The sequence below is a fragment of the Conger conger genome, chromosome 4 (genome assembly GCF_963514075.1).
Source record: "Conger conger chromosome 4, fConCon1.1, whole genome shotgun sequence".
Classification (NCBI taxonomy): Eukaryota; Metazoa; Chordata; class Actinopteri; order Anguilliformes; family Congridae; genus Conger; species Conger conger.
The window spans coordinates 25087520-25107714 of record NC_083763.1 but is presented as its reverse complement, the minus strand read 5'-3'; positions in this window follow the sequence as shown (position 1 = coordinate 25107714).

Sequence of the window (20195 nt, the reverse complement as noted above, 5' to 3'; positions counted from 1 at the left end):
TGGGGGTCTAGCAGGTTGTTGTTAGAAAAGAAGGAAGAAAGTTGAGTAGAAGCGGCTCGTTCTATAGTTTTAGAAAGGAAAGGAAGAAGAGATACCGGGCGGTAGTTCTGGATTATGGAGGGATCCAGGGTAGGCTTTTTTAGCAGCGGAGTGATGTGGGCCCTCTTGGAGGATGCCGGAAAACAGCCGGAAGACAGGGAGGAGTTGACAAGGGAGGTGACAAATGGGAGAATGTCAGGTGTGATAGTTTGGAGAAGAGAAGAGGGGATAGGGTCAAGGGCACAGGTTGTAGGGCGGTGGCAGAGCAGGAGTTGAGAAACATCAGAGTCCGTAAGGGGGGAGAAAGTGGAAAAGGAAGGGATGGGCCTAGAGGGGGGGAAGGGCACAGTGAGGGGGGCGGTGGTTGTAAAGGATCTGCGGATGACTATGACCTTCTCATCGAAGAAATCAGCAAAGTCATCAGCAGCGAAGGAGGACTGAGGAGGAGGAGGCGGTGCGTTGAGGAGAGAGGAGAAAATGGAGAAAAGTTTCCGGGGGTTAGAAGCAGAGTTCTGAATTTGCGTTTGATAGTATTTTGCTTTGGCGGCAGTGACATCGGAAGAGAATGCCGCCAGGAGAGACTGGTAAGTCATGAGGTCGGAAGCGTCTCTGGATTTCCCCCACTTCCTCTCCGCTGCGCGGAGGCTGGCCCTGGAGGTACGGAGGGTGTCAGATATCCAAGGACTGGGAGGGGATGTGCGAGGTGGTTTTGAGACAGGGGGACAGAGAGAGTCAAAGGCGGAGGAGAGAGATGAAAGGAGGGTGGCAGATGCAGAGTTAGTGGGGAGTTTGAAGAAGGATTCGAGAGAGGGGAGTGAGGCGGTGACAGTGCTGGCAAAGGAAGAGGGTGAGAGGGAGCGGAGGTTACGGCGGGCTGAGGAAGTGTGGGTGGGAGGAGGGGGAGGAGGATGGGGAGGAAGAGGGAGGGAGAATGAGATGAAGTGGTGATCAGATGTATGCAGAGGGGTAACCGTGAAATCGGAGCATGAGCAGTTCCTTACAAAGACAAGGTCTAGGACATTGCCCGCCTTGTGGGTTGGAGGAGAGTGTTGCAGGGAGAGGCCGAAGGAGTGGATTAGCGGTAGGAAGGCAGCAGACTGGGAGGCTTCTAGGTGGATGTTGAAGTCTCCAAGGAGAATCAGTGGGGTGCCATCCTCAGGGAAGGAGCTGAGAAGGGTGTCTAGCTCATCAAGGAAGTTTCCCAGGGGCCCTGGAGGACGGTAGATAACTGCAATGAAAAGGTTAGTAGGGTAGGATACTGCAACAGAATGGAATTCAAAAGTGGATATGGACAGGTCAGAGAGGGGGAGAACAGAAAATTTCCACGAGGGGGAAATTAAAAGACCAGTACCACCGCCACGGCCGGAAGGCCGGGGAGTGTGCGAGAAGGAGAAGGAGGATGAGAGGGCAGCGGGAGTGGCGGTGTTGTCAGGTGTGATCCAGGTCTCAGTTAGGGCAAGGAATTGTAGGGACTGGAGGGAGGCATACGCAGGGATGAAGTCAGCCTTCCGAGTGGCAGACTGGCAGTTCCATAGTCCCCCTGTGACAGAAAAGTCCTCACAGGGGGTCAGCGGGGGATAGCTGAGGTTTGAGGGGTTCCGACGCCGTGGAGGCCCACGTCGCAGGGGGGGTCTTCGAGGGAGAGAGCAGACTGGGATGGGGTGAAACATAACATCACAAACGGGGACGGAGCGTCGCTCTGACACGCCTATTTAAATGGCCTACAATTGCTCACAAGCAATACCAAATCAAAGCTAATCTACTGATAAATTCCACCCAATCCCATCAAAAACGTTTTTTGTCTGAACTGAACAGGGCAGTGCATAAATAAACTCAAGGATATCAATGATCTTGAAAAGTTCTGCATGGAGGAATGGTGAAAAATCCCTCCAAATGTGTTCTCTAACCTTATCAGAAATTACAGGAAAAGATTCATGGCTGTCATCTCTTTTTTTTTCTTTTTTATTATGAGAGGTTGGTTAATGCCATTGAATCATTAGGAAAGCATCATGTCACACATGTTGGAAAATAATGTTTATGTAATAATATTATTTTTTAGTTTGCAGTTCTTCTGAATAAGGAGAAGCTTATAGAGCAAAATTCTAGAAGAAAAACACATTTTGTCGAAACCCAGCATGCTGACCATGGGGAAAACTATGTGTGTATATATCGTGTATATATAGATTAAATTATAAAGAATAGTCTTTATTTCCAGACACAGATGCAAAGATATAACTGTTAAGTTGGGACTTTCTCACTGAGTGCGGTTTGGCGGAATGTAACCATCTATTTACACCCTGCCGGCAAAAGGGCTCGGGCATGAGTCGGGTGAGAGGGCTCTGTCAGGACATTGCGTTTAGCAACGAGAACACACCCTGTGAGTCACAGCGTTCACCGCACTGCCTCGTCCCACCCTGTCAAGTGTGGCCTTGCCTTCCGCCATCTCCCCCCTGTGACTCACTCTGCCCGTAGCCCGTATCCCAGCATCCCGCAGCGGAGAGCTCGCCGGGGCCTCCGTGTCACGTGGCCGCCAGAGACGCGCGTGTTTATTCAGTCACTTAGCATCTGCTGGCCAGGAAAGCTTGCTAAGCCCGGCAGAATGGAAATGCTGTCATTAGCACTCAGCCGAGGGTCGAAGGTCGAATGACTCAGAGCGGGGCAGAGAAGGCATTGTTTCATCATAATATTTATCACGTTTTTAAATGTGTTGCTACACATTCCAGCGGTGGGTGCTTTTTGTGTTTATATCTTTATCTTTTCATATCGCCATGGAAATCATGTATTCGGTAATTATAGTTCTAGTAATTATGCACTCATGTGGTGGAAGTGTAAAAGATAGAAAAGCAAAAGTGGTAAGAACAGACATTGCTTGAGTCATTGTAAGAATATTTTAAGTGTGTGTGTGCGTGTGTATATGTGTGTGTTACATATTTACCGTGTTTAAGTACTTTATAGCCCAGAATTGCAAAATTACATAAATATTGAAAAGGCAGTCAGCTTATTAAAACCATGACAATAGAAAACTGATGACTCAAGGATCATCACATAAATTGAGGTTATAATAGGATGAAAAACAGTAAGCAGAAAATAACATTAAGCGAATAGCATTTCAATTTAAGCTCAAATTGAATTCAATCAAATTAAATCATGATACTGTCAAAGATAAAAATGTAATGATGCCAGCAATTTGACAATATGATTACATTTTTGGTGTGAAATGTCTGAGCTTTGAGTATGTTGTCTCGAGTGAAGGAATTGGTTCTCAGTATAAGAGAGGGCCATGATTATTCTGTGATCTCTCTCTCTACCTAATTTCTAAGCAAGCCCCGACTTTGTCTCTGTAGCATGAATAATATATGGTTTAAGGTTTGATTGATTCTGCATAAGTCTGCATATCACAAGTGGAAATCCAGACATAGTACAGGATCTGAAATAGAGAGAGTAGATTGGAGAGGGTACAGGAAAAGTGCAAAGGACATTGCAGTGGAGAGAAAAGTGGTGATTTATATTTGATTATAGAAAGGACTAATGGGGTTTAAGTTAGTGAGCAGACCATAAGTAGAGGGTTGAGTGGGGAATTTGAACTCATGCTTTCATACAGTCCTCCTGAGCTCTGAGTGCTTTGGGCTGACCCACAGTGATATCCATGGCCATGCACCAGAATGGCGGCCGTTGAACTGCATAAGTGTGTCTTCATTCAGAAATGGCCTCAGTAGATGGCCTCCCAAGGACAGCATGTTGTCCCTTTCAGCCCCCCCCCCCCTCCCTCAAAGGCACCAATGCTGGTGAGTTTATCTGGCCGTCCTTTTTGACAACAGGATCCTTGGCACCTCGTGAATGACAGGAAAAGGTGCCCATCACCTTGTGTCGCTGATGTTGCAAGTGGTGCTGTTTCCCCATGTATTCTGAGCAAGGGGCAGCTTTCCAGGTACTAGTTTCACCAGTTGATATTTAGTCGCCCCCTAGTGATACTTATACTTTCGCTCAAAAAGGCTATTTTACCATTGGACTCTATTCATATTTGACAGTAAATGTAAAATATTTCAGCTCATATACTGATGTTCAATTTATGCTACATATTACTTTTCCGAGGTCTGATTTTCCTCCCTTGCACACAGACAAAGATATAGATGTTTCTATTTCCCAAGAAATGCTCTGATGTGATATCGAGTGGACCCTTGTTTGGCAACTGCTCAAGTGTTTATCATTGGTTCATCTGACATGGTACTTAAAGGTACAATAGGTAAGATTTTTGTGTTAAAACATTGTTACAAGGCTATTGTAAATCCCTTCCTATCATTGAAAAAGGCTCACTGACATGTTGACTCACCCTCTGCCTGTGTTTGTAGTCAATTCAACAATTCAACAATTCAAGCTCATTGGTTGAAAATTGGTTCTAACTGCCACAGCCAATTAGCTTATTCTCATGTAGCTGCCAAAATTGCACTCAAGACAAGCGATCACTGAAACTCTGTATACTATTGCTTATTATGCAAGTGAAGACTACATATCTAATTATAAAACCATACCAGTTTGTTATTGATAGCAACAAGCAAATTAACTGTAGTTAGCTTGACTAATTTACAAATATCCACTTACAATAAAATATCGGCAATACGAACATAGTTGCGATTGCTCAAGTGTTGTGCTTCAGGTGGATATTTCTAAATTTAGTTTTTTAACTAGATGAGCAATAGTATTCAGTGATCGCTTGTCCAGAGTGCAATTTGGGCAGCTACAGGTTCCTTTTATCTCTTTATGTGTTCAATCATCATTATTTCTCGCAAACTGTAAGTTACAGTTGCATCTATCATATCTTAGTTATATAGCCAGCTAGTTGCGTAGCAAAATAACTTGCTTGCTCACAATATAGTTGATTAACTAAAGTGAAAACTTAGTATATTAGTATTGTGTAGCACACCAAAGTCACCTGTTCGGTGAACATTTTCACTACAAAAAGACGGCAGGCTTTGTTTGTTACTGTTAGATTTCCAAAACAGTACACTAGAACACTGAATTGTATAATAACGCTTCATATTCATAGACTGTGGGAAGCTTAAACAGTGTTGTGGTCTGAGGTTGTTCGTTGTTGCAATTCCTCTCTTGACCGTTAGGAGTCCGAAATGACCTTTAATTTACTCTGCGTTGCCTATGACATAAATGTGCATGAGCAGTGAACGAACATGCAGCCCTGTGTGGTAAAATTTTTCCCAATTGGTTTCTATTGGTGTTGCAGTCTCTATATATTATACTCTAAGATTCTGAGACACGAGAGCCTCCATTTTGTACTGTGGAACTGCTTTCAGTGTAATCTTATTTCCATTCTGATGTGAACAAATACAGTATAAAGCCAAAATGTCTGAATAGCAGGTAATTGCCAGAGATTTATCTTACTTATACAGTGTATTCAGATCCCTGCCATTTTTGCCCATCATAATGATGAAGTGAAAATGTGTTTTTGCAAATATTTGCAAATTTATTAAAAATCTAAAACTGAAATCTCACACTGCATACCCAAAAACTGTAAAAATTGACCTCTGATATGTCTACTTGTTGGATAACCTCCTGTGTGGTCACTCGCAGATTTGGGGTGGACCATTCAAAAGGGGATTATGCAACACCACTGGCATCGCTGGCATTCCAGCTTCCAGATGAATTCAGTTTAGTGAAATAAGGGAAGCCAGAATGTGGGGAGGGAGCCAATGTCGTCTCCACTATTGGCATCCTCACATTTTTTTCTCTTTGTCTCGCATGATTATCTACTTAAATCAGATACTGTACATCTGAGAGGGCTTTTCTTTTGTTTACTGGCAATCTTGGTTAACTATTCCTGTAACGGTATTTATGCATGATAGTTGACTAGGCATGTACATTACAGTTGACTGTATTTATGCGTTTAGTCAGTTACTGTGTGGTTGTTCTCCTTGCTTGGCATGGTGAGTGAGTGTAGAGGAGGGTCCAGTTAGCCCACTGCAACTAAAACATAGCTACTAGCTACTTCAGTGTTTGGTATTACTGTATATCACCACCCTGTGGTGTAGAGTATACTGGACTGGTATATACTGAGTGAATTGCGGTATTTACTGTGTGAATTGGGGTAACAAATGTGGACTATTAGAACAACCCCTTGACACCTGTCCAGTGTATTTTATTATATTGGCGAGTTAAAAAAGCATCTGTGTTTGGGCCCCCTACTTATGAAATGAATCAGCTCCCTTTTGTTAAAATCAAGTAAAGTTTTAATTTGAAGAGGGAAAGCTCTAGTTGTAGCCTGTATCACACCAGCTTTGAGTGCAACATCCAATAAAAGTGGGCAAAAAAATAATGGTATTATCTGGTCCGATTAGATTTACGGGTCTTAACACTTAAAATACTATGATATTATAGGAAAGTCGAAATATACCATTTGGCAAATTGTTTGCTCGATTGATAATCAGGTTTAAAGCCTTGCTTGTTTGAAGCCAAAGAGTCCTTGCTGATTTTAAGTTGGAGGACTGCTGCACCTGCGTAGCTGGCGGTGTGGGGAGCACTGTATGCACATGAATTTCATGCCTTCAGACTGGAATACGATGGCATTGAGGGGGATGAAATATGACGCCATCCAGGTGTCTGTCACGGTTTGAATGGGAGAGATGGGGCTTGGAATCGCTCCTCCAGGTCTGGACAGAAACAGCTGGGCCTGGTCACATACTGCTCTGCCTCTGGGGGAAGATCATGTGGATCTATGGATCGTGGTGGGGTGGAGGGGATGGGGGAAGCCAAGGTCCCAGCCCTGGATACACTAATGGGGGGACAACTGCCAGCTGCCCTGGGAACATCTGGAAACCCCCTGAGGGGAGGGTGGACTGTGGGGGTTGTGAAATATGCTGTAGTGGGAAGAGAGGTCTGGTTTGCCTTACTTGACACACTGCTTCGAAGCACCGCCTTCACCAGGATAGATATTTTCTTTTTAATGAATGGATGGTTTACATTGCATAGAGATATTTATGGGTTATGTTTTCTCTTTGGGGTTTGGGTACATGCTGTTCTTTTTAAGGGGCTTCGGTTCAATGATTCTATACTTTGCATGCACAGACAGGGCAACAGACAATAAAGCATAGATATTTACAATGGAAACTATAATATATCGGAGTTTAAGCGTGTGTATTAGACCGTAATTAGCTGTCTCGTTGTCTGCATAGCAGTACAATCCAGTTAGATATGTGGTTTTTAAATACTCATAAAAATAACAAAGGAAAGCAATCATTATCTTGAGCCATCTGGGCAAGGATAAGAAAATGTACAGTAAACTGAAAGATTTCTGTGTCATTGCACAAATTTCTACCTTATCAAGGCTTGAAGCATCGCACAGATTTAAGTGTACTCACAGACAGTTAACCTACTTTGGCAGGAAATTATTCTCTCCTTGTCTGACAAGTCATCTGCGTTGATCTCTTACGAGTAACCTTCGTCAGATACCCAATTGTGACCCACAAGCACTAATAACGTGTTTTTAACCTGAAGCCTGCTTCAGAGGCCTACTCATTCTACAGCTATGTACTACTAAATCCTGACAGAAGGGCAAGGAACAAATGAACCATCAACAAAAATGAACAAAAATGAAGGATAAATCATTTTCCTTTTTTTCCTTTGAGAGTGGTGTTTGAAATACAACTCCGATTCAGCCTACAGCTATTTAGAAGGTGCAAAAGCTAAAGCTCTAAATGCATTCGGCCAATAGTTGTAATTCTGTATGCCAGTACAGAAAAAAGGCATGTTCTGTTCCAAATGGACCATTTACACTGTCAGTAATGTGCATCAAATCCCACAAGTGGTGGATTAAGAGATTTGAACATTTTCATGTGTCCTCCTACAGAATGGCTTACAAGAAGAAATCAGATTTAAAGTTAGCTGTTACATCCTGGAGTTCAAATCCACTGGCTGGGAAATCGTGTGGTGTGCAGACAGCAAATGGAAAGCAGGGTTTGAAATCCATCTTGATCTCATTTTCACACAAGTAGACAAGTTTGGAATAATATTTTCCTTCATATGCTGCCATTTCCATATAAATAGTTCAAAGTATCCTGAGCGTACAATCACCGGTTGAGCTTATGTGGATATTTTTAGGATCTTGAGTATGTATGAAAAACATGGACTTTTTCTTTAGACTTGGGGAAAATATAAGCTTTCCAGAGTATAACAACAAAGGAACTGTGAATGACGTAACTGCTAGTTTCAGGTTTCACTCTGTGAATCAGCATTATCCTTGTGTGACCTTAATTCTGTTACAAGCAAAGTTAACTAAGAACAGCCATGTGGTGTTCGCTTTAGTGAAAAATGTATGTTTTTTTGTCCCTTTTTATACAATATTCTGGGTCGGGTGGGGGGGGGGGGGGGGGCTCTTCATTGTGGAAATATAATTTTGTTTTGCTTCAAATAGATGCCTGGGGCTCTAGCTATTTAGGTCCAATAACACTATAAAAGTTCCAAGTTAAATTTGAATTCGATTTGACAAATCTAATCCAAAGCAACGAAGTGGGGAATTGATCATGACGTGTAATTACAATTACCGTGTCTAAATCCAATGCAGCTGGAATTCCTCTAGAATGGTAAAAATTTCCAGTCTTTTGCATGGGAATTAAATTGAATTGGATAATGACAGCCAATAAGAGCCAATAAAGAGGTGGTGTATTCAGTTTTTTCCAACATAGCAGTGCAGTAGTAATTATATCCAATTTCTTTGTGTCAATTACTACATTGTATGTGTTTGGTTTCCCCTAAATTTGGAATCATTAGTTGTGACCCTTAAGTTACTGCTGGGCAGCTTTATAACAAGCTCTGCAGTATGTACTTGTCCGTGTGCCAGTGGCCATTTTGATACCATACCAAAATTAAAATAGACATAGTTTAAAAAAACATGCCTTCAAGTCTGTTTATTTTCAAATGAGTTGGAGTAAATCTTAATTTTCTCAGTATATCTTCATATTATGTTAAGAAAGTTTGGCACTGTAGCGGGGTATTCATTTATTGCATTGTTACAGACAGTACTGCACGTCTGTATTGTCTTGGCAGGCTTTCCATTTCAGGGGCCAGGCTCAGTCTGTCTCTGCCATAAATCTGCGCATTGATGAAGCTGCAGCGTGAAGACATCAGAGACATTAGCTCCGTCACATTATACAGTCTCTCTCTCCCGAAGCTTTGACTGAATGTGCTGATCCAAAACTGACACCTCTTTGATGGTGACTGCAGGTCTAGCAGCTAACCTGCGTCAGCTGCGGACGTCTTCGACACCGCGAGATGTAAAACAAGGCGAAAGTGGATATGCTCTGATAATTTTAGACTGAGGCCTTCAAAATGTGTCATTCGCACGCCAATATCTTACTCTGGCATGTCATCTCTATGTGAGCACGTATTACTACTGTCTGATTGCTTAAACTTGGTACATACTTAAATATGGGTTATGTACCAGATATATCAGCTTTTTTTTGAAGTGTCTTAAAAAGAATAACCATAGGTAGTCATTAACAATTGAACAACTTAATAAATTATCAAATGGGATGCAATTTACTGGGATGAATGTGGTGTTTATTGGGATGGACATAATGTTATACTGCACTCTTTTGCATATTAAAGTAGATTAAAAGCAAATTAAAAGCCTCGATTATGGCTGTAACACTGTATCACCTGTATCCGAAAATGACCCTGGAGTCACTAAAGGAAACACCTGACACCACTGAAATTTCTTTACAGCTGTAAGAACATAAGGGTTAAAAATCAGTTTTACCAGGTGCCCTTATACACATATACATGCATAAGTAGCTTTGCTCTTTGAACCAAAATCTACATATTCATGAACATTCCATTCACATGAAATATGCAACGTCGATATACGCTTCACGTGTGACGGAACGATAGCATGTCATTTCCAGGTGTCAAAAGCACACAGAAATTGATGTCTAAGTGACCTATTAATGTGCTTTTTCTTTCCAAAAAGATTTTCATTGCGGCATAAAGAGTGACACATCATTCCTAATTCAGAATAGATGTGCCGAGTGCTCTTTTCATCAATAAAAAAAGAATTAGCAGATGGTTTGTGTCTGCTGCTTTACTGCACTTTACATATGTGTTTTTTTTTCAATCATGCGCAGATTGAATTTGACACTTAATTGAAAGGCAATTTAAATATTCCTCCGCTGACTTCCATTTAACGCTTATTTTTCCATCTGCAGCTCACTGGCTGGTTGTGCTTTTGTCTGCACTTTTAATTTCTGATGATTCTCCAGTATAACACATGTTGAGCTCATTATTTTCTGCCTCAGCCAAAACCACTTCCCACACACACTGGCATGCCACCCCCCTTCCCCCCACCCCTTCCTTTCTCCCTACCCTGCATTTTTTTAATCTGTAGAAAACCACTTACTCTTTGGTCATTTCAGTTAACTTCAGTAGCTAAATGTAAATGAATAATTAACTCCGTAGTAGCATAAAGCTGAACCTAAAACAAAGTTATTGCTAACAGGGCGGAATTCAAAATACCACACATCCTGTCCCTGATAGAGAATATGACGAATATATAATATGAGGATTAAGCATATTTTGGAGAGGGAAAGTGGAACTGTTTGACTTAATTAACATCTCATTCAGGTTCATTTATCATGGATAATTAAATACATATGTCACTGTATTTGTGTAATGCCAGAGATACAACCTCTGTATGTTGAAATGAACTGCACTATACAGTATGGCAATTTAGTGGCATGGATAAATGTATTGTTTATAGCTAGCGTTGGGAAATGAATAGGAGTTAAATTTTAAATTGTGCAGAAATAGTAAACTCACATTTCCAGGTCAGCATTTGCAACAGTCAATAGTTCTAAACGAAGCAAGGTTTAAGAGCTACTTGAGATGTCAGCCATTATTAAAGAATGTGCAACAAATCCCAGCAGAACTTGTCCTCAAGAAACTGACTTTCAGCATTTAGCAAAAGGCTGCCAAAAAACCACACAGTCGTAGGCACTCACATACAATAACTTTGCCTCTCCAGATTTTTCAGTGATGCATTGCTTCCAAAATCCAGCTGGCCATCTGTTTGGTTGAAATCTTGAACTGTCTGACACACTTGGTGCAGCTTTTTGTTTTTTGTTGGGGGGCGGGGGGGGGGGCATTTATTTAAACTTTCTGATTGAACAGTTTTAATCATCCAGAGAACCTTCAATATTCATATTCATCATATATACAAGTGAAAATGTGTTTTTGAATAAAACTCATAATGATAAACACCAAATAAACATAACAATGAGGTTGTGCAAGTGTAAGCAAAACATGTCACACATAGATACACATTGGTCTACATAACTGTAAAGTGAATCAGTCTTCAAATCAGATTTTGAATATCGATGTGATTGAGATCAAACTTACAATGCTCTTGAGTCCAAATGACTCCAGAGAGATCTTTGGCTTTCTGTCGAATATTTATCATCAACATCAAATACGGAATTCTATTTAAATATTCAGTGAGATGTCAAATGGCTTTAACACTGGTGCCTCTTCTGCCCTCTTATTCTGCTATCCTACTGGTGCTTCAATGTCATGTTAAATACAGAGAAGAAAGGGAATCTGACTCTACTGTTGGCTCAAAATAAAAGTCCTCACCTTCCATTTTCTGTTCATTGGACAGATGGATTCAGGGATTTGTTTTCCAAAGCTGAGCCAAATATAAATGATTAAATATTCATATACCATAAAGCTGTACATTCTAAATTGTAGCCCTTGTGTTCACCACAATGTTCTTGTGACTCTTGGCCTCGGTACAACACTTACTTCAGAGATGAAAAAAATAATTTTCATTTTCATTTAAAATCACGTTAAAAAGCATAAAATTTGCGAGCGAGAAGACAGCGGGCTGGCACGCCGACCCTGCTCTTCAAAACAATTTTTGTGCAGACAGGTATCTGGCAGCGAAGGTCCACCCTTCACTCTGGAAGCCCAAAGCCTCTCGCCTCGGCCTCCCTGGTGGAACGTCCTGCTTTATCAAACAAAGGGAGATCAAAGGCCCTGATAACTCATGCACCTCTTTCATCTCCGTCCCTAAAACTGACACGGCCGTCGGAGGGGGGCCGTTCCTGCGGCCCTTTCACGCTGCTCATCTCCGATTGGCCTGCTGGGCGGCCGGGCTGGGATTATCCGGCTCGCTCCTGCGTTGGTCAGCACGGGAGAAGCCTTGGCATGTGCCACCGCAGAGCAAGGGAGCGCACTCGTTAACTCTCACCATCCCTCTCTCGGCCATGGTAATTTGCTCACGATGGCCTGAGGAATCAAATACCTCGTTTTTCAGGGGGGAGGACTGTGTTTTCTTCTACTTATAGGATCCCTACTTGGTGGTGTAAAGATATTGTCATGATTGGAAGTGGCTCCACGCTGAGTAAAGGTGCAGATGGAAAACATGGCACATGCCAATAGTGGGTCAGTATAGCAGCTACTGTTAACAACAATGGGGCAGCCATTGGTTAAAGTACATGACTGGGACCCGTGCGGTCGGTGGTTTGATCCCCGGTGTAGCCATGATAAGGTCCCCACAGCTTTTGGGCCATGAGCAAGACCCTTAACTCCAGCTCCAGGAGGGATTGTCTCCTGCTTAGGATAAAAATTGACATGTAATGTAATATAATGGAGACTGGTTATGTTGTATTTAAACCCCGGGAAAATAATGAAAAAGTCTAAGTCTATATAAGCAACTCATTTCCCTGGATATGATGAAATCTATGAACTGCCATTCTAAACACACAAAAAAGGAATTAAATGCCTCTCTCCAACAAATAAGAAACATACAAAAATGTTTTGCAAAGCACACAAAACAAACCTTGGCAGATGATTCATTGATCATTTGCAATGCTAATTTAATGGGTGGGTGTCGCTGGGTTGGGGGAGGGGCGGTAGGTGTTGCTTGCGAGCCTGGAGCTGACCCACGAGTGCATTAGCTCGCTCTAATGCACGGAACGAAGGGTGTCAGACGCTCCACTCTGGGAAATCCTGGAGTTTGTAACATGACTGCAAGCGTACAGTCTGGCTCCTCGTATCAGGCAAGGTTTGACAGTTGGTAAATGTGAATTAGGAAACCGCACTGTTATGGCTGACATTCAACTGGAAGGTTTCTGCAGAGCTTAAAAAGAAAGAGAGGGGGAGGGGGTGGTGGTAGCAGATTGGAAGTGGGTGGCAGTTATGATTCATAGACTAAATACTTCTGTTCTCGCTGAAATTGTCTGAAATTTCCTTTCGGAGGAACCATATTGAAGGCTATTTTTAATTTTTTTTTAAGTCTCCTCTCTTGGTTTTGCAGGTTATTTGCTGTACATTTTGCCAAATTAGCATGCCAGCTCTCCCGCTGGCAGTGCCAAGTGCAACAATTTACATAATGCACTCTGCAATTAACACCAAGACGATGATCAAATGCGCGAAATGACTGGGTTTGTGGCCGTCCGGCGATGTTACCTTTTCAAAGAACGTTAGCACGCTTCAACAGTTTCAAAACAAAGGACTTCTGCATCTCCCATTAGAGATACTTCTTTCAATGCACTCCCTGGTGTGGGGCCCTTATTTTCGAGATCCGTCACGATTTAACAAGCGTCAGCTCCCGTGTCTGCCTTTAGGACGGCATCAAATCTGACAGGTGAGAACATCCTGCCATTCTTTTGACATCAAAGCGCTAACTTCGGCTCTGCGGGGGATTTTGATAAGACAAGCGTAAATTACACATTTCAAAGACTATCAGAGGGCAGAGAGATTGTTGCCCCTTATTGAAACAAGGGATCACCATGATAATGAACTCACACCCAACACCAATGCAGTTCATTTTTGTTCCATTAGGGGGGTGTGAAATAGTTCCTACGCACTACATGGGTCATACGGTCATGATACAGAGGCTGCCCTATCAGCAAGCTACATGTAAGTGCAATGTCGAGCTCCATCTGTGGGAGGAAGCTGTGATGCAGCTTGGAGGTAGTTTGATGTATTGGCTTAGTAAGGTTTTCGTACATTTATTTCTGAGAGTGTACCTCCCACAGCGAGCTGTATTGCTCCACGATCAGGTGTAACTGGATAGAGATGCAGGGTGCCAATCATAACCGGTGGTTTGCTCACCAGGGTGCCCAGAACTCTAGCATCAGCACAGCAGAATCCTGATGGATGCCACCCTGAGCTCCACTTGTAGCTGTAGCTCCGATGCTACTCAGCATCTCTGCAACATGTAGGGCGGCCGGACCTCCTCAGCTCCCAACCCCCCGCCGACCCCAAGAACACTGCCGTGGTTAGATCAATAATGAGCGCTGTTGAGAAGCGCAGTCACGGGAGCGTAGATATGCTGGGTTCTGTGGCAGTTGCGTCAGTGCTCGCTGCTCGGATCGCTCGTATTAAGGTCACGCCGAGGTCTGGAGATGAGCTTATGCTGTGCTTTTATTTCCATTTGCCCCGTTTCGCTGTGAAGGCCCGGACTGGCGAGCCTGTTTCTAGGACGAACAGATAGTAGCTCTCTCCGTTCGGCTGTCTGTTTTCATTGCACACCTTTGCCATTATAGCGAACAAACACAAAAATGCTACCTCTGCAACCTATTACGTTACATTACATTACAGCATTTAGGGGGAATTCTTTCCAAGAGAAATTGTGTTGGTTGTATTTTTATATACAATACAATTATGAAGATACTGTACGCTTACAGAACACTGATTGCATTTCTTTCAGTCCATACAATCCATTTCTATACGTAACTGGATGCTTGCAGAAGGAATTCAGTTTAAGCATCTTGCTCAAGCAGCATGGGATTGTAGTAACTATGAGTTACAAGCCCTGTATGGTTACGCTAAACTGCCACCCATAAATGGTGGTATGTGAAAACTTGCAAGTCTGCTGTAGTATCTGTAGTACCCCAGCAGTTGGAAAGCTCTAAATGACCCTGAGTCTGATGTGGTCAGAGGTCTTCCCAAAACAACTTTCAATGGCTTTGCCATCTCCTTTGTCACATATCTACAGTATATGTGAACTGTGAGGCACCCGACATCTATGCCTATGCATAAATGTAAATGGTTGGCATTTATATAGCACCTTCATCCAAAGCACTGTACAATTAATGCTTCTCATTCACCCATTCATACACACACTCACGGCGATTGGCTGCCATGCGAAGCGCCGACAAGCTCGTCAGGAGCATTTGGGGGTTAGGTGTCTTGCTCAGGGGCATTTCGACACAGCCTGGGCGGGGGATCGAACCGGCAACCCTCCGACTGCCAGACAACTGCTCTTACTGCCTGAGCCATGTCATCCCATAGCAAAAGCAACCACACAAACTGTGCTCTCACTGAAAACCTTACTCCATTCAATATTGACACCAATTCATGTATTAGACCTACAGTATATATTCTACACATACATGCACGTAAACAGTAACTTAGCCCAACACCGTGCCTGTTTATGATGTCCAGACTTGTATAAACTTTATTCTTGTTTTCTGTCTGCTATTTGCCGGATTTAAAACCTGATTTAAAATCATTTAACATTTTCCCAGTACTATAAATGTTTTCAATACTAGCAAATAAAAGCATTTAAGCATTTTTCAAAAAAACATTAAAACATTAAAAACAAACAAACAAGTAAGTAAACAAACAGACAAACAATAAACAAACAAGCAAGTAAACAAACGCAAATAAATAAATAAATGAGTGCGATTTGAGCAGAAAGCTTGCGACTGCACTTCGCTGAGAGCACCAAAACACTCCCTGACAAACGTCTCACTCTGAACACGAGAACATGTTGAACACATCCAGCAGGGGAGCGAACTGCCTGAGTGACAGGTGTGAGCAGAGCAGGCCCTTTTCCCAGCTGTTAAATGTAGGCCATGCATACCACGGAGGACAGGCTGTGATTAGACAGATCAGCACTGTGCCACCTCTGCGTTTCCACAAAGAAAAGCATCTACCGATTTATTTTAGCGTTAGCATTAGCATTAGCTTGTTTTGATTTTTTGTGTTGTATTTCTATCAAGGACACCCTGGTACAGTAGGTTTTCAATAAACAACGTGATTATGAAAAAGGCAAGAAGGAAAGAAGAATAAAAAATGACATGGAAGCCAGATATCTGAAGTTAATGGGCATAAAGTTCCACATGCAAGCTCATTTTTCACAGATAATATATCAGCATAACAATGCAGATTGCAGGATAAACATACAATTGATGCTTTCTGCATGCTAAGAAATGTAAATGTAAAAAATTACATGGCGGGGGGAACATAACCTTTGAAGGTTAAGAAAATGCAGGGAAATGCCATTCGCTCTTGTTTGCCCTGCCATATCTGGTCATCGTACCTTATGGTCGAAGGTTTATGTCCGACAGCAGGGAGCTGCAGTTTATAAGCGTGGGCGCATATCTAATCAGCAGGAAATGCGTACTGTGGAAGAAGTATCATTTAGATCCCTCGCAGATGTGCTTAATGCTGCTCTTCGATCGATTCACTCTTTACAGGACGGACAGTCGCCAGGCTCCAAATGGCCTCCCCTGCAATTATAACCTCTTCAAAATTATTACATGCTTGCAATTCGGTGGGAAAAAGAGCGATATTCACCAATTTAATATGCCGGTGTTCAACGATCCGTAGAGCCCTTACGTTAACATGAGAAGAGCTACAATGAACATCCCTTCTTAAACAGTTGCATGCCAAGTATGATAGCTCACTCAGGAATATTACAATAAAGAGTTAGGACTGAAGAGGGCCTCATCAGTACACCAGAAACGGCCGTCTTGAAACCTCTGACTCTTCACCACGCAATAAAGTCTCATACTTTGAATAACTACGTACTTTTTCAAACTACCAACTATCAACCTTGTGCCACCTCCCTTCATTTTGAGCGATAGTCTCCTAAAGGACCGTGCAAATTCAGTAATCATTGAAACCAAATGATTGAATAATGTATAAGAAACTAGATAATAACATCTGCTTAAGTGCATTCCCAAGAGAGAAGGGCCCAGTGTATTGCGGTTAGATGGAATCAGGCCCTGAGGCACAGCGCTGTATGTTCTGTTTAAGCTCAGATGAGCTCCACTATCCAAAAAAGGGAGTCAGATAGTGAGAGGAGAGCAGCTGTCAACAAGCTCTTATGTTGAACAGATGTAGGGCTACTCCCCTCTCCTCACCCGCCTGCAGCCAAATACCCGGCAAGCCCAAAGACACACAGAAGAAAAACAACAATTTGGAGTAAATTTTTGGGATTTCTGGCATGTTTGTGGACTTCGCTTGTGAAAGACTGAATCATAGTAATCCCAGTAAGATGAAGAAATGGTCAGTGGCGTGCAGTAAACATGGAACGGGTTTTGAACCGCAGCCCTGCAGTAAACTGCTCGGGTTTTATGACGCATGCCCCAAACGCTCCTTGCCGCTCTGTAGATTTTACCTTCTCACAGGCTAGGGTGTTTTCTGACAAAAAGCCGCTGTCTCTTTTTATCAGTGCTGCTGCTAGAAGTTATCCATCAATGACTTATACTCTAAATAACTAACTGCTCACTGGGCTGTAGACCTGCAGTGGTTCACTGGTTACAATGTTGACTGTGTAGTAATCACATAAACACACAATCCCACTCACTCACGCACACATATTCATGAGAAGATACACGGACACAAACATGTGTACACACACAAACATAAGCATGTATACGCACAGCAAAAGAGTATGCACACAGAAACAGACACACACACACACACACACACACACACACATTTTTGTGGGAGGGAAACTCCTATCGTTTTTGGTTGTGGTTTTGAATGATAGCCTCTCTCTGTGGCTTTAGAGGCCATCACCCCACTTTCTCCTGCATCTAAAAGAGCACATCCATCTCTGCTCTGGCACTTGAGTCCTGGAGTGACCACAGTGATCCTCAGTGGCGCAGAGTTCCTGTCAATAAGTCTACACTGCAGCTCTGGTCTGAGGTGCCCTCCTCTTCCGATGCAGAGATATGTACGCATATCTCTGTCTCGCATTCATCTCCCTCCACCTACCTCCCCAAAAAAGCCTAACCAGGACACTTGCTTTTCACACCTCCTCCACATCATTTAGTAGGAGGAAAGGTCAGAGGTCACCATGTCAATACATTTGTGCCCGCCTCATGTTGGTCCTTGGAGACTGTCATCCTTCATGATGGATGTGACTGGACCAAAATGTCACAGTGGACACACTGAGGGGTTTAGCATGTCTACTGAGCACACAAAGACTGCAGTGTTATCAGTGTCTGATTTGAATAAGTATCATTTAGTCAGTACATGTAAACCACACCTTGAGATTGTGGCCTTTAGCTCTGTCTGTATGTCTCGATCTGTGCATCAGTCCTCACCAAAGTGCAGTAATGACACATTCCCACTAGAGGTCAAGGTTGAGTCAAAGGGGCAAGTATCTACATATGTAATTTAACTTTTTTGAATGTATCCAGGAAAAAACTTGGTGTACATTCCAGATCATTCCACACTTGGTTAATATAGTCACCATATGTAAGCTTTTAGTGCTGGCCCTGCCATTATCTGTGACGTAGAGTCACTGCCACTTTTTCAAGGTGTAAATTACAACTGTATTTAGCATTTTTCTAGAAATAATATTTGAAGTAACTTACATTATATGTGAAACCTGTATCTTAATTACAGTGTAGCTTTTTAGCCAACAAAGCTACTGTCACCTTAAAGGATTCCCCACAGATGAGCCCCAGGCTCCTTCACTACCTGGTGTGTGATGGACATTTTAGGAATGCTAACAGGTCTACTGGTTTTTTTTATGGAATGTACACCAAACAGTGCCTTGATAACGTCGGTTTGTTTTTTTGTTTTTTCGTTGGCCGGAAGAGTAGTAATAATCATATATATTAAATAGTCTGGGCTGCTGTCTGGTTTGGCATGCAGCTGACCAGAATCTTTAGAGAGAGCTTTAAGAAATCAGTTGAGAAATTCCATTCCTATTTTGGATTTTTCCATAATAAAAACCATATTAAATGAATCATTGTCTTTTATATTTTTTCTTCTGTGAGAATAGTACACTGTGCAATCATTATTTGGTATCATTTATCAAGAATGAGTTTCATGTGCTGAATTGCATCTTTTTTGTTATATATATACATCCGGTTTTCTCCGATGTTCATAGGAATGGAAAGAGTCCAAAAGTGCGGGGAAAAAACTAAAGTAGCAAATGGCTTAAAAAATATCTCTGCCGATATGACATTTTGTCCAGTGCATGTGAGGTTCACAGAGTGCTATCTTAAGGTAAACCATCAGTGATGCCCTTAAAACTGAATAAGGTGACCCCAGTATCAGCAGTGCCCTGGCTGTCTTGCTGTCCCCCCTGCACCTGGTTCCTGGGTCCCGTAGGATCGCCCACCCCTGTCAAACTTTCATGCATCATGGCCATCACAAACCTATCCTGCTAATCCGCCAGACAGCCCACCTCACAGCCTGGGGGGAAAGTCTGAGAGGACTGGAGTTTACAGAGCAAAAAGCCTGCTGCTTAAAATAACACCATACTGGAGCTTGAGAAGTCCAGGCCCATGCGTTGATAAATCAGTACCTGGATTATGCCTGCCTGTTCTCCCTCAAACTATACGACGGAGCTTATTTGTTTTTATCCTGACATACTTTGTTATTCTGTCATGAATACTGTCATGAATGTTAAAGTTAAATGGTCGCTACCGGTGCCATGTTCAGAATGCAGATGAAACAAAAAATATTAAAAATAGCAGTGGTTAGATATACTTTTTGATGTCATCTTGCCTATGACTTTCTAGGGTATATGAACGTGCAAAAAGTACATCTGTGGTGTTCCCCAAGGTTCTGTCTTGGGCTCCAACTTGTTCTCAATGTATACTGTTGGACACAAGCACAAGCTGTCCTTCGTATGCTGATCATATGCAGTATACCTCTCTTATGAACGCAGGAGCTTATCTTATGAACTGTCGGATGTTGAATCCTGATTGACAGAAGAGGTCAAAAGTGAGATCCTTATTATTGGCAACCCTCAGTGCACATTGAGTACAAGATAACTCTATTATGTTTCTGCTCTATTATGACTCTGCTTCAACCAGACGTTGAGATGACTTTTTCAGATGCAACTTTGTGTGCAAATTAAAATTGCTTTTACCCATAGAAACATAAGGAAAGTGAGA